We start from the raw sequence: 16,229 nt of genomic DNA on the forward strand, positions 1-16,229 counted from the left end.
ACTTTAATACAGTTTTTCTGGTCACTGTTCAGAATCCTCTGTAGATTTTCAAAGGAATCTGGGGGAGACTTGAAGAGTTGCATCTCAGACTTCACAAACCTAGCATAGGCATCACAGTGCTTACAGTGGTATAGGACAGCAACAACCCAAGAATTCCAACAGGTATTGCAAGGGTCATGTGCCATCTATGGTTTCATCCCCTGGTTCTCAGCAAGGTGTTGCAGGTACCTCCGCTTTCTGCTACCGGCCATCTAAAAGATTTGTGAGAAGTACAGAAGGAAGGTATTTAGTTCCACAAAAGGCTTCCAGAAAGACTCGCCAACAAAGTTCATTATGTGTGCCAAACAGGTGATATGTATGGATTTTTTATGACGATTTCTCAACACAGTGTTGTATGCTTTGAGCATGTATGCCGCATTGTCTGTATTAAAAGGAATGGAATAACGCCCTGAAAGGCTATGTTGTACTCTGTAGCACCCTCACACCAGCTTGCGCTACAGTTCCTTGGTTGCACTGTGAGAGGAACACTGTATCTGCTAGGTGGGTGTGGATTTGACGGCCACCCTGTGAAGAGACCATTCCAAATAAAACATTGAATACACATCGTCCTTCGACATCAGGTGTTTCGGCAAATATAACACTGATCTTTTAATATTGCAATTATTTTTTCAGATCATCCTTGGCTCCTGCATATCTCTCTGGTAGATGACGTTCTTGAAGCTGGTGACTTCCAGGTATTGCTCCAACATTCTGTACTAGCTTGTGGAGAAAAGTGCGCAAAACAGGGTAGTCAGTTTTGCTCAATGCAATGTTCAGACATTGACCCATTCACTTATTATTTGCTGGTTTGAGGCACTGACAGCTGTAGTCTTTGTGAAAAGTGAGTTCACAGTCATCTGACGGTCACGTTTCGGTGATGAGTGAAGGTCAGTAGCATCTGATCAGTGCTTCAAGTGTTTTTGGGACCGCACATGCATATCCACTGTGTGTTTTTGGATGTGGTTGACCACCACATTGTACACACTGCAAAACAGCACTCCACCATCAGCATGCATCATGCCGCTGTACACTCTGGCCCGGTCTGCTGCCGTTATCTGGGTAGCCAGATGTGAATGATGCTTCACGTCCTTTAAAGGCTACATAAACTAATCTATCCCGCCATTGGTGTGGTGGCTCATCGCTCTCTAGGAATCTAAAAGACCTAGATATATGTAGTTAAGCAGTGATAAAAAAATGCACTAAACTCTGTTGCACTTGCAAATAAAGGGAAACCATACAAAGTTGGGTAACAAAGCCACACTGGAAATGGAGTCGAGCAAACACAGTGTTAAAACAGCATGGGCAGTTGCAAAAGAAAGAAAATGTGCATTGTTTTTAAGTGAAGTTGCAACATGGAGTTTAAATACGTACAGGAAGGCAACTACAAAATTAAAATTAAATGACAGGAGACTGAAATGGAACCACAATGGAAAACTTCACATTTTTTCAAATGAGATTGGATGGATGCTGACAAAGGACAAAAAAAGGCAAGATGAGGCACCTGCAAAAATGGGAAACCTAAAATTTACATGCATACTTTGAAAATAGGAAATCATAAGCATGGTTTTTAGCACCTGGGAAGGTGGTGGAGGAAGAACAGGAACAGCCAGCAGTGCATAAAGGATGTGTAAGGAAAGTCCAAAAGTTGTTCCAAACCGCCTCAACAGTCCCACTCTCAGTACCTGGAAGAATCGCCCTCCTGAAGATGGTGGTGCTCCCGCGTTTACTATATTACTTCTCCAAGTTACCCTACTATGTTCCGGACAGTTTTTTTTGAGAGCTGGATTCCAGAATACAGGAGTTTATTTGGAACAAGGGCCGATGCAGAGTGGCGTTGGAGAAACTCTACTCACCTTTGAATCGAGGCGGCCTATCGGTGCCAACTATGAAACAATACTACCTGGCCTCCTAGCTTCAATGGGTGGCAAAATGGCTGTCTGGCCTTCAGCTATTTGACACGGCAGCCAGATCACCACCCTTGATGCTCCCTGAGCTTCTGTTGTGCATGGCTCCTCGTTGCTACCACAGGTGTCTGCGCCTCACACGTACGACTATCCCTTATGCTCCAGCACTGGCACAACTGGGCACACAACGTGGTTCACGGCTCACAACCACTGCTGAACTGGAGCCCTGGCACGCAGCTGATATACACACGCTGGGTGATCTCTATAGCGAGAGCAAACTTACTCCATTTGACGTACTGACAGCGGAGACAGGCCTACCAGCAGGGTATTTTCTGCTGTACATCTCCCTGATAGCGACACTGTCATGTCGCTGAGGTGATATGGCAACTGAGCCCCAACACACTTGCTAGTACAGTACATGCAGGTTATAGGACAGGGAAAACACCTGATACGGTGGTTCACTGACGCACTCAGAATGCACACAATACACACCTGCACTATGCTGCGCACCAGCTGGAAAGGGGACTTAGCTGGGCCCTGCACTGATAAAATATGGGATGCAGCACTATCCAGCCACACTAACGTCCCCCTGCAACTCCAGATTCCACCTCATCCAGTTTTATATTTTCCACAAAACCTACCTCACACCGGCCAACATCAACAGGTACTTCTGCTGTGTAGATGCTGCTTGCCCCGTTGTAAGTTGATAGGGGCAGATCTCCTCTAATACTGTTGTCTTGTTCCTCTTTAAACACGTATTGGCAAGGTGTGATGACATGCCTATCAGCATGCATGTCACGGTCATGGTTGTCTGCCTGGGAACCTTGTATACTGGGTCTCTTCCCAAGAGTTAAAAGGCACAGCGCTTCAACAAGATTTCTAGACCTTGGCCTCTTGACGGTCAAGCACTTAATCACTAGGAGATGGAAGACCACTGAATCCCCATCCATAAAGGCATGGGAGAGTTCTTTCCTGGTATTAGCGGAGGCTGAGGGAGTAGCACTAAGTTGGGAGGACACCTTGGTCTTGCGTGAATATCCCCTGTCTTCCAGTTGGGATGCGATGCTGACTCAACTACTGGAACCGGAGCATGGTGCGGACATGGAGGATGCAGACGCTCACACTACAGAGTTGGCGATGAAATAGGAAGCCCATGACTAGGTTTGCAGGCTGAGCCCTTATTGATGTGATTACCTGCATATGTTGCCTTTGATCGAGGCGAGTTCCCTACGAGTTACATTGACCACGGTCCCTGGGACCTAATGGGGTGGCATACACTCAGACATGGTGGGGGTCCCTCTTGGGTTGTGGGGTGGGGGGCATTTCAACCGGACTTTGAGTTTGTTAACTCTTTTAATAATCTCACATTTTTATATAATGTCAATGCTGAAGCTTCACATTTACAAGCTGTTATCTGTATATACCGGTTATTGTATAGGTACCCCATGGAGACTTGTAACCTGTGGGAAGATACTTGCTGATTGGAGGATACTGAAATTAACCCTAATCCAAGCCTCTTTATATTTGTTGTTGCATGTAAACTCTAACTGAGATTTGCTAATGTTTGCTGATATAACACACTTGCGTTGTGAATATTCCTTTGACAGTTCTCCTGCACTGTATCCAAATGCTTAGACAATGTATCAGCACTATGTACCTGTTGTCAGGGCCCAATTCCTCGGGATCTTGCACGTTGCTAATCAAGGGCCCACCTCCAGGCACCACCAACTCAGATGCCTTTATGGCACTGAGGATTTGAGTGGCCAGGCCGGGGGAAAGGAAAGCAGGAAAGGAACAGCCAGGAGGGAGATCTGGAAAGGAAAAGGTTATATGCTAAAAACAACAGCAATATATAATGTGCCAACTCACGTTATGACAAAAAGGAAATCATAATGTAGGACTCATATAATTGCAGCGAAAGTCTCAATCAACTTTTACCTCAGGTGCTTGTGCTCAAAATCAAATCCGCCAAGTTTCACTAGTGTCACAAGCCTTAATAAGAGCATATGCCAGAAGCTCAAGAAATAACCAAAACGAATCGTTAGTGGAGACAAGTTTCACCAGCATCACAAGTCTCAAGAAGCATATGACAGAAGCTCAAGGAATAATCAGCACAAGTCTTTTGTAGGAGCCCTTGCACACTGGAAAACCAAAAGCACACACTCAAACAGCAAAGGTCCCTTAAAACACTTGTATCAAATGTCACACTCGAAAATTGCTTGGAACATCGGCTCTCCAAAGAGAGAATCAGTGCTGGGTTCAGGAAATAACTAAAACGGTGATACATTGTAATCAATAAACATCACAAGTAATATTCACATCTTAACGAACACATGTCTAGAAAATGAAGGATTTAGCACTCAGAGTCCTCGACAAAATCACAAACTGCAGCTGTTGCTAAGGAACGCTCAAGAGACAGAGAGGAAACAAAGTAGCAGCTCCGAATGTGGAGTTCAGGAGCCGGGAGGGGAATCCTCCCTTTGGAAAGGTCTTACCATGCGCGAGTCCGGCCACTCGCTAGGAAGGCTTCCGGCCCAATCAGGAGGGAAGGTAATGAGGAGTCAAGCAACCTTCTGGGGAGGCTCAGAATAGAAAGCACTGGAGGCAAGGTGTGGCTGGTATTTATGAACCGGCCACACCCCAAGATGGCTGCCACCCAGGGAATCTGGGAATTGTAGTTGCAAGTGCTGGCTGTCGATAAAGGCACCGCAGCCACCAGCGACCGCTCCTCCCAGGCAGATGAGTTTTACCACAGGGGGAGCCTGGCCTGCAGTGGTGGAGGGAAAATGATGAGGATCCTTTCGAGGCGTGGCAAGCGCGCAAGGCAACCGGGATAACGTGCGAAGGGGTGCGTTTGAGACCGCGCGTCTCCGGAGGTCTGACACCTGTACTGTAATTTCAAATGTTGGAACCACATGGAAAGAAATTCAAAACAATTAAATAAAGATTCAAGCAAAAAAAAAGAAATGTACTCTGTAGAGAAAAGTAAGATTCCACAATTGTTCTTATTTTGCTGAATTGTTGTCAACAACATTTTGACCATTATAGGAGTTAACAGATCATAAACAGGACTAACATTGATGGTAATTCTTTACCCATGTGGGTTTCCCCAAGGAGGTTGTATCTGACGGGGTATCTACTTCATGTTTAACTACATAAAGGCCAGGAAGGAGTGTGGGGTAACCTACAAGTTGTCTACTCCTTACCACAACCAAAACAATGGGTTGGTTGAGAGGTTCAACTGAACAATTAATGGCATGATTAAGGGTCTCCCAGAACCCCTAAAGCATAAGTGGGAAGTCCTCCTGCCATGCCGTTTGTTTGAATACAGGGAGGTACCACAGAAGGGGGTTGGCTTCATCCCCTTTGAACTTCTGTATGGACACCCTGTGAGAGGGCCTCTCAGTTTGGTAAAGGAGGACTGGGTACAAGCTCCTGAAAGAGCCACCCAGGATGAGTTGAACTACATGCTGACCCTTCACAACTAAACACTTACAGAAGCTTGCCAAGGACAATCTAGAAACTAGCCGGAAGGGTATGAAACACTGGTTTGACCAAAATGCCACTGTGACTGAGTTTCAACCTGGCGAAAGTGTGGGGGATAGAGCCAGTGGAGCCCTGAGCTCTGCAAGACTGCTGGTGTTGGCCCTATGAGATAAAGGAGAGCAAGTGTGAGGTCACCTACCTGGTGGACCTCAAGACTCCTGGGAACCCTTTAAGGGTCCTGCATGTTAATCTCTTCAAGTCCCACTTTGAGAGGTCTGAGATTACCATGTTCTTGGTCACTGATGATGGGGTGGAAGAGGAGAATTAACCTCTACCCAACCTCCTATCTTCCAGGAAGCAGGATGGGTCAGTAGAGGGTAGCAGCCTCTTCCCTACAATGATCCTAGGCCAACAGAGCCACTGCGGCCAGTTGCTGGGGCAGTTTGCCTCTATGTTCTTCCTTACTTCAGGACTCACTACGTGGGTGTACCCATGGGATTGACACTGGAGACAGCCCATCTGTAAAGAGCAAAATGTACAGGTTGTCTGACAAGGTGAGAGCCAGCATTAAGGAGGAGGTTTTCAAAATACCTGGATTAGGGTTAATTGAGCCCTCTAGCAGCCCTTAAATCCAATGCAGTAGTGTTGGTCCCTAAGGCTGTCCCTCTAGGTGCCACACCTGAAATCAGATTCTACGTGGACTACTGTGGGCTCAATGCGGCCCCCAAGACAGATGCACACCCCATCTCCTGAGCTGATGAGCTCATAGATCGGCCTGAAGCTGCCAAGTTCCTCAGTATGTTTAACCTAACACCTGAGTACTGGCAGATTTCCTTGACTTAGGGAGCAAAAGAGAGGCCTGCATTCTCTGCATCAGAAGGACACTTCCAGTTCTGGGTCATCCCCTTTGGGTTTAAGAATACCCCTGTAACCTTCCAAAGGTTAGTCCACCAGGTCCTGGCTGGGTTGGAGAACTTCAGTGTTTGCCAATCTAGACAACAATGCAGTCTTCAGTTCTAACTGGGAGGACCACCTGTGCCACCTGAGGAAAGTGCTCCAGGCTTTGCAGAGGGCAGGACTGACTATCAAGGCCAGTTAGTACCAGATAGGGCAGGGTTATGTGGTCTACTTGGGTCACCAAGTGGGAGGTTGCAAAGTGCAGCCCCTCAAGGCCAAGATTGAGACAATTCTGGCTTGGGTACTTCCAAAGATCCAGACAGAAGTGTGCCTTCTTAGGCCTTACTGGTTACTACAGGAGATTTGTCAAGGGGTATGAAACCATTGTGGCCCCCTTGATAGACCTGACTTCCAAGAAGCAGCCACATCAGATGATTTGAATGGAGGCATCTCAGAAAGCTTTTGACACCCTGAAGAAGGCCATGTGCATGACACCGGTGCTCAAGGCTTCTGACTTCTCCCAAGAATTTATTGTACAAACAGATGCCTCAGAGCATGGTGTAGTAGCTGTGCTCTCACAAGAAAATGAAGAGGGCCTGGTTCAACCATCCCCTTTATCAGTATGTGGGTACTTCCCAGGGAACAGAGGTGGAGACCAATAGAAAGGGAAGCCTTTGCTGTGGTCTAGAAGCTAGGGACATACCTTTTTTCACTCACTTCTGGGCTCAGGCAGACCACAGGTCCCCTACATGGTTAATGGAGATGAGAGGGGTGAGAATCCCAAACTGTTGAGGTGGTCCATCTCCCTACGGGGAATGGGCTTTACGGTGGAACACTGTCGTGGAACAAAACACACGATTGCTGATGGTCTCTCCAGGATTTTTCACACTAGTGAAGAGAACTCCTGAGGGGTTGGGTAGTGCTCCCCATTTTAAGCTGGCAAGGGGACATATGTTAAACCTGGCATCCTTGGCATGGTTTCCACCAGACATTTTGCCTTTGGACCTCCTGGTTTGCTGACTTAGTTTTTGCTTCCTTTAGGATTCTAGGCACTTTGCCACTGCTAACCAGTGCTAAAGTTCATGTGCTCTTTTCCTAAAACATGGTAACATTGGCCTATCCACAACTGGCACAGTTAATGTACTTGTAAGTCCCTAATAAAGTACTAAAGGTGCCCAGGGCCCGTAAATTAAATGTTACTAGTGGCCTGCAGCATTGATTGTGCCACCCAGTTTGGTAGCCCTTTAAACATGTCTCATGCCTGCCATTGCAGAGCCTGTGTGTGCAGTTGTAAACTGCATGTCGACTTGGCAAGTTCAATCAGTTGCAGGCCCAAACCTCCCTTTTTAACACATATAATTCTCCCCCAAGATAGGCCCTGGACAGCCCCAAGGGTAGGGTGCAGTGTCTTTAAAAAGTTGGACTTGGATTTTCACGTTTTACATGTCCAGGTGGTGAAAAACGATTAAATTTGTTTTTCACTACTGTATATTGCCCAAGCTTTAACATTGGGATTGGCTTATTACATTTTATAAGCTATAGTTTCAAATTGGGACCAGATAGATATTTCATTTTTGGTTCTCTGGCTGACAATTTAAAATCACAACTTATGGTAAAATTGGATTTTAAATTGCAAGTCTCAAAATGCCACTTTTAGAAAGTTGGCATTTTCTTACTTTAAGAATTCTGTGCCTCTGCCAGAATCTGAATACACATCGGGGTGAGTGACAGCTGGGCTCTTGTGCATTCACTGTAGACAGTGACACATAAAGAGAGCTTAGCCCTGATGGGCCATCCACATCCTGATGGGCCATTAACACCTTGATGGGTTATCCTGGGCAGGATGGGAGGGAGAAGCTGACACACCTGAGTGGGCTGGGTCCTGAGCCCTCACAAAGGGCTACATAACCCCCTGTACTGTGTCTAGTTCCAGGGTAGGAAGGGCAGGGACATTGTACACTTCAAAGGCCTCTCTTTGAAGTCTCCTCTGCTTCAAAAGCACAACTGAGTATAAGTATTGGACATCAGACACTGCCAAATCAGTACACTTTTGAACCTGCCAGGAAGAAAAACTGCTGTGCTGAAGGGACTGTCACTCAACTGGAACTCTTTTGGACTTTGCTGGACTTGCTTTGCTGTGGCTTCCCTGCTGCCCTCCTTGCCTAGAAGTGAGAAGGACTGGACATGCATCTCTACATCTCCAGAACCAAAGTGACTCTAAGGCCTTGCTGGCTTGCCTCCTGTTCTGAAGTCTCAGGGACACCAAAGACTTCACTCACCTCTGCTACAGCTGCTGGACTTTGCTAACTGTGAGACCTGTCCTTCCAAGTAGTGCCAATCAAATCCTGGGCCCTTAGAAGTGGGTTTCCCTGTGCTGATCCAGCAGAATCCATGCATCGCCATCACTGTACAATCACAACAGCCGCATATTGCCTCAATGCCAACGCATTGCCACTGCTTCTGAGGAAGAGGACATCACATTACCAATTGCGCAGCTGAGGATCGATGCGTCGCCATCAGCCCGATGCTTCGCCTTTGCATTGCCAGCTGCGTGCCTCAATGATGACACATCACCTTCATCATAAAGGGTACGCCACACCACTGCTTTAGGATCGATGACTGTTTGGCTCGACAGCGATGCATATCTGACTGCACGAGTCAGAACCAACGCCTTGCCTTTGAATTGTCTCCTCTGCTCCTCGCATCAGATCCTCAGTGTTGAGGCAATTCTCCATACAAGGTTCTCTTCAGAGGGAACAGGTTGGTCCATTTAGCAAGCCCATGTTCCCTTGCGGTCGGCCTGAACTTTTGACTTTACCTAGGTCTAGCAAGACCAGATAGCACGGTTGGTGCTTTAAGCTTCTCAGCACTACAGTTTCAGATAGTCTTTAAAAAATCATATCTCAACTTCTACTTATTGGATTTCTGTTGTTTTGTCTTGTTTTAATTGTAAAAATATAATCACTTTTCCTAAGTTGGTGTGGAGTCTTTTTGTATTGTTTTCCCTGTCTAACTATTTTAAGTGTTACACAAATACTTTACACATTGCCTCCTAAATTAAGCCTGCCTGCTCTATACCAAGCTACCAGAGGTTGAACACAGGTCAATTAATGTGTGTAACTGACTTACCTTGAGTAGGGTTGTAGATCCTGCTTAAACAGGGTGCATACGTCTACCATCCAGAAACCCATTTTCTAACACCTATCTATCTATGATTTTATATATATATATCTATATATGTTTATATATTTATGTATATATATATATGTTTATTTATATATATATATATATATTTATATGTACAGAGAGAGAGAGAGAGAGAGAGAGAGATGTTTTATGTATAGATATATATAAATTTGCCCCTTACTAATTTTGCACCCCATTGATGAATGTCTGCGAAACTTTGCAGACCTGCTGCGCCTGTTTCATCTTCAGAATACTGAAAGTTTTGTGGCTTTTGGTTACGGGGGTGCAAAGAAAAAAGAGGGGTCCCCAAATAGGCTTGAAATTCAATGCACTTTACACATACTTTTGTATTTTGTGTAGCATAAAAAGGGGCAGTAGTATTTTGCAGAAAATTTGTAGCATTATATATGAGGATGCGCAGATGATTCCTTTGGTTACTGCAGGTAAATTGAGTAAGAATTGCTTAAGTTATAAGGGTTTTCATCTTAGTGATATATTGTAGCTTAATACTAATAAAAGTAGCTTGGAAGCCCAAAAAATAAACGTACAACGTGGCAATTGCAACAAGATGCATTTACCACATTGCCTTTACCACGAATATGCGTTTAACACACATGGCTTTACCACACATCCCTTTACCACGAATATACCTATACCACGCATGCCCTTACAACAAATTTCATTGTAAAGGCATGAAAGGTAAAGTGTATATATATATATATATATATATATATATATATATACATATACATATATATATAGTGTTTAGTGTGGGTAACGGTTATTGGTGGTAAAGGCATTTTTAAGTTTCAGAGTGGGTATGGGATTTGGGGTGGTAAGAGCATTTTTGGGTTTTAGAGTGGGCTTGTTAGGTGGTAAGGGATTTTAGGTTTTAGATTGGGTATGGCTTTTTGGGTGGTAAGGGCATTTTTAGGTTTCAGGGTGGGTATGTGTTTTGGGGTGGTAAGAGAATTTTTATGTCTTAGGGTGGGTATGGGTTTTTGGGTGGTAAGGACATTTTTAGATTCTAGGATGGGTATGGGTTTTGGGATGGTAAGGGCATTTTTAGGTTTTAAGATGGGTATGTGTTTTGGGATGGTAAGGACATTTTTAGGGAGGGAGGGTATGGGTTTTTGGGATGGTAAGAGCATTTTTAGGTTCTATGGTGGGTATGGGTTTTTGGGTGGTAAGGGCATTTGTACGTTTTAGGTTTAGTATGGGTTTTTGGGTGGAATAGGCGTTTTAGGGAGGGTATGGGATTTGGGGTGGTAAGGACATTTTTAGGTTTTAGGGTGGGTATGGGATCTGAGATGGTAACAGGTGTTTAGGTTTCAGAGTGGGTATGGGGTTTAGGTTGGTCAGGTAATTTTTAGGGTTTAGGGTAGGCAGGGTTTTTAGGCCGAAATGGGTGTTTGTTTATGTATATATATATATACACACACACACACACATATATATATATATATATATATATATATATATATATATATATATATATATATATAGCTTCTTCCAAAACTATGAGATTCCACTCATCATACAGCCGCACCACAATATAATTGCACAGATGCCATCGCATAAGAGAGACGATATTTGTATTCTTCAATGTTCATATTTTTCATAATAAAGTGCAAGTACGGTGCTGCTCCCAAACAAACTAGAGTGTCAATGCGTTGCCGCTGACGCCTTCTACTATAAATATGATGTATGCTGTACTTACCTCTACTTTTTACCATGGATATGCCTTTACTACTTATGCCTTTACTGCAAAATTTTCGTGGTAAAGACAAGCGTGGTAAAAGCTGCATGGTAAAAACATTTAGGGGGTCATTCTAACCTTGGCGGGCGGCTACCGCCGCCCACCAGGCGGGAACTGCCAAGCGGCCGCCATGTGGCCACAATAACGCGGCCCCCATTCCAACATTTCCGCTGGGCCGGCAGGCGCTAACCATGTTAGCGCCCGCCGGCCCAGCGGGAATGAGGCCGCAACACAGGAGCCGGCTCCTAATGGAGCCGGCGGTGTTGCGGCCGTGCGACGGGTGCAGTTGCACCCGTCGCGCTTTTCACTGTCTGCCATGCAGACAGCGAAAAAGCAGGCCGGGGCCCTGTTAGGGGGCCCCTGCACTGCCCATGCCAGTGGCATGGGCAGTGCAGGGGCCCCCAAGGGCCCCAGGACACCCCTTACCGCCAGCCTCTTCCTGGCGGTGTAAACCGCCAGAAACAGGCTGGCGGTAAGGGGGTCATAATCCCCAGGGCAGCGCTGCCCTGGCGGATTATCACCGCCGGGGGAAAATCGGCGGGACACCGCCGGCCCCGGCGGTGCGACCGCGGCTTTACCGCCGCGGTCAGAATGGGAAATGAAGCACCGCCAGCCTGTTGGCAGTGCTTCCGTCATTCTTGCCCTGGCGGTCCAAGACCGCCAGGGTCAGAATGACCCCCTTAGTGGTAAGTGCATGCGTGGTAATGACCATGCGTTGTACTTACCGCATTGTAAAGGCATGCGTGGTAAGTGCATGCGTTGTTCCATCGTACATCCAAAATAAACTAGACTGCATATGTAAAGTTTCAGATTTACTACATGATCAACTGAAAGACCCATTTATTGTCACATGCTAATGGAAACCTGCAAATAAATACATAACAAATATAATATATCTAAATCTACATAAGTCTTCTTTGCAGGCTCTCTGGCTCACAAAATAAAAGTGAAAAAAAGCTTAGCAAAAAGCAACTTTCTTATGCATCCCTGTGCAACAAAATGAAAAAAGTCCTAGCAGTGAGCCACAAAAACTACTATTTGTGGGACATGATAATTGACCATTAGGAACAATATAATAATCTCAATGTTCATAAAAAGAAAGAATGATTACCTTTCATTCACTTTGGTCTTGATATGTAGCGCAATTGTACTAAAAGTACACATTTATGATCAGATTAAATTTGATTACTACTCTGTAGTCATAGTTACTATTTTCAAAGATAAGAATTCCTCGGAAATTAGTTCCCTCATAATTTTCCACCCATTTGGCAACTCACCAAAAAACTTCCCAGGCATATAGCATTTTCTACATTTTGAGATGATGTACATTTTTGTGGTGGATCCTTAAGGGAGTGCACAGATAAAAGTGGGTCCCAAAATGCATTTTTCCACCCATGCATTTTCCATAGTCCATTGTATTTGACATAGTTAAAATGGCTGAATGGATTCACATCAAACTTGGCAGATGTATTTATTATGGTGCAGAGATGATGCTTTTTGTGTACTGCAGTTAAGTAGCATACATTTTTTAAAGTTATAAGGCCTTTAAAATTACCGAAACCTGTCACAGAAGAACATTCACAGAATTTCACAAAATTTTGTGAAACTACTGCGGTACATGTCCATTAACTTATTTCAAAATAAAATTTAAAAAATATTATTTTTTTCCTATGTGTTGCCACTCAAATAAAGTAGTAATAGGAAGGGACCTACTACTTACCTATATATAAGGCCTAAACACTGAACACAGCCAAAGTGTAGTAAAACCAATATGGCTGCTTTTTCATTCTCTAAAAACAGCCATTAGCCAATTATATACTGGTTTGTCATCACCATGTACCACAGTATTAGGGGTGTGTGATAAAATCCGCTTCACTGGTGGAGTTGGCGGAGTTTTGGCCACTCTGTGGTACGCTCGTAAAGCAGAATTCAGGCCAAATTCACCGACCACTGCATGGCAGAGTTTTTTGTGGTAAGCAGCTTGCCAAAAGTAAGTTGGAGAGTGAGAATAGGCATCTCCTGGTGTGATTTTCAGTACTAGGAGGGAACTCAGCAAGATTTTCCCAGCGCAAGCGGTCAATAGCGCCACAACCATTCACAGTAAAAAAGCTGACTCGAGCAGAGCAGCAGCACCTTCTGCCACACCTTGTGGTGTCATTTGCAATGATGTTTCAGCGCAGAACATGCACTAAAAATCAGCGCAAGCATCGCAACATGCCAACTTCACCCGTTTGCGGAACTCTGCGGAACCCTGGCTTAATTTTCATGTAACTCCATGGAATTCCACCCAACCCTACAAGATATACTGCCAAGTCATCATAGTATACCATGGCCCAAAATATAACTAAAGCCTAGCTGCACTGCTAGCTGCTTGACCGTGTGTTAGATGGTAAATATGGAGAAACACAAGGCAGTGCATTTCGCTGTCCTGTATTACACTGCACAACATAATATACATTGCTGCTAAATTTCACATGCATCCGTATGCCACGCCACTGTACCCACTCCAGTGTACGCTATTCTACTTTATGCCACTCCAGCCTGCGCTATTACACTGCACACAATGCCATTGTATGCCACTCCAGTCTATGTCACTCAACTGTACGCCACTCCACTGAACGCTACTCCACTATACACTATTCCACTCTACGTCATTTTACTTTATGCCACTCCACTCTACTCTATTCCATTGTATACCACTCCACTCTACAACACTCCACTGTACACTATTCCACTGTAAGCCACTCCACTATACGCTACTCCACCTTACCCCACTCCATTGTATGGCAATCCATTCTACGCCAATTCATTCTTCGCTATTCCATCGGACCCCACTCCGGTGTATACCACTCCACTGTATACTATTACACTCTATCCATCACTCCATTGTCCATGCCCGTATACTCTATTGTATAACACTCTAATCCACTGTACAACAGTTTCCAACACTACATGACACAGCGCTCCACTCTACTGTATGAGACACCACTCCAATTTATAACAGTTTCCTCAAATCTATGGTAGGCCACTTCAATGTATGCCACACTACTCTATGCTAATCCACTGTACCCTACTCCACTCTACACCTCTCCACTATACACCACTCCTCTCTACTCTATTCCACTCTATGCAACTCCACTCTTCTACAATCCACTATACAGTATTCCACTGTGCACTATTCTAATGTCTGACACTCTACTTTACAGTAATCCACTACAGTGTTCACCACTCCACTCTATGCTGCTCTGTTGTATGACACTCTCCTCCACTCTATATAAAACCACCTGATAAAGCTCTACCACACTTCATGGCACTCTATGACATTCTACTCCATTCTATCCGTGCACACTCCTCTGTCCAACTCTAGTCTCCACTCTATACCCGTACACTCCAATGTACAACACTCTATTCCACTATACAACACTTTTCTATACAATACAGCACTCCACTCTAGTGTACAAGATCCCATTCCAATTTCTAACAGTTTACTACCTATGCTACACCAGTTCACTATGCTCCATGCCACTTTACTCAACAACACATCAATACATTCTATTGACTACTCTATGACACACCAATACATTCTATTATACTTTACTCCATGGTATGTTATTCCACACAACTCAGCTCTACTCCACTGTACAAGACTTTACCTCATTCTACGCTACTATACAAGAATCCACTTTATGTAGCTGTTTCACACACTACTGTACTCTATGCAACTTCACTCTACAACACTCTACTACACTGTATGCCACTCGCAGACACTTTACTCAGGTCTATACCCCTTTATTCCACTGTACAACACTGTTCTATACTGTATGATACTGTACAACATGCTACCCCACTCTACTTCACAATACTCTAGTTCACTACAGAACAGTGTACACAAATCCTTGCATGCCACTGCACCCCACTTTACTCCATGCTGACACAATACTCCACTGTACGCCATACTCCACTACTCAACTGTACATCACTCCACTCTACACAACTAAATGCCATTGTACTCTATAACACTATAGCACTGTATGACAATCCACGCTACCACACTCTAAAGCACTGTACTGTACACCACTCCACTCTACAAAAATCAACTAACCAGTATGCCACTTTACCCTACTGTAGTCTACATCACTTTCCAACACCCCACTACACTCTACTGTACAACACAGTACTCCAATTTATGATACTTTACTTGAATGTGGTGTTACGCCACTTCACTCTAGTGCACTCTATGGCACTCTACTCCACTCTACACTACCCCACTCCAGTGTACTTCCCTCCACTATACTACACTCTACTACACTTTATCCCACTCTATGACACTTTACTATACTCCGCTCTACGCTGCTCCACATCCTGACACTGTACTCCGCTCTGTGCAAGCCACTCTACAACACTGTACTACACCCTGTGCCACTCTATCACTCTCTATGACACTCTATGCATATCCACTCCACACTACTGTACTACACTGTATGACACTTGACAACATGCCACTCAACTTGTCTTTATGAACGCCACTCCCTTATATGACACAGCATTCCACTCTAAGAGACTCTCCTCCACTATACTCTACTCCACTCTATGACAACCTATAACACCATACTGTTTGACATGCCATTCCACTGTACAACTTTCTGCTCCAGTCCAAAATACATGACTCCACTATATGAGACACCACGCCACTACATTATATAATGCTTTAGTATGCTGTACGATACACTACTACACTCTACTCTTCTCAACTCCACTCAATTCCAATCTACAATAATCCAGTCTATGACAATAGCCTTACAACAATAGCCTTTAAGCACTCTCTTCCACTGTACTGTATGACACCCCACATAACAACTCTCCACTTGGACACTACGATATGAAACACATTTTTATTAAAAATTCAAAAAACATTAAAATTCAATCTAAAAACAAAGGTTGGAGCTTAGTTTTTGTAA

The sequence above is a fragment of the Pleurodeles waltl genome, chromosome 11, assembly GCF_031143425.1.
Source record: "Pleurodeles waltl isolate 20211129_DDA chromosome 11, aPleWal1.hap1.20221129, whole genome shotgun sequence".
Taxonomy (NCBI): domain Eukaryota; kingdom Metazoa; phylum Chordata; class Amphibia; order Caudata; family Salamandridae; genus Pleurodeles; species Pleurodeles waltl.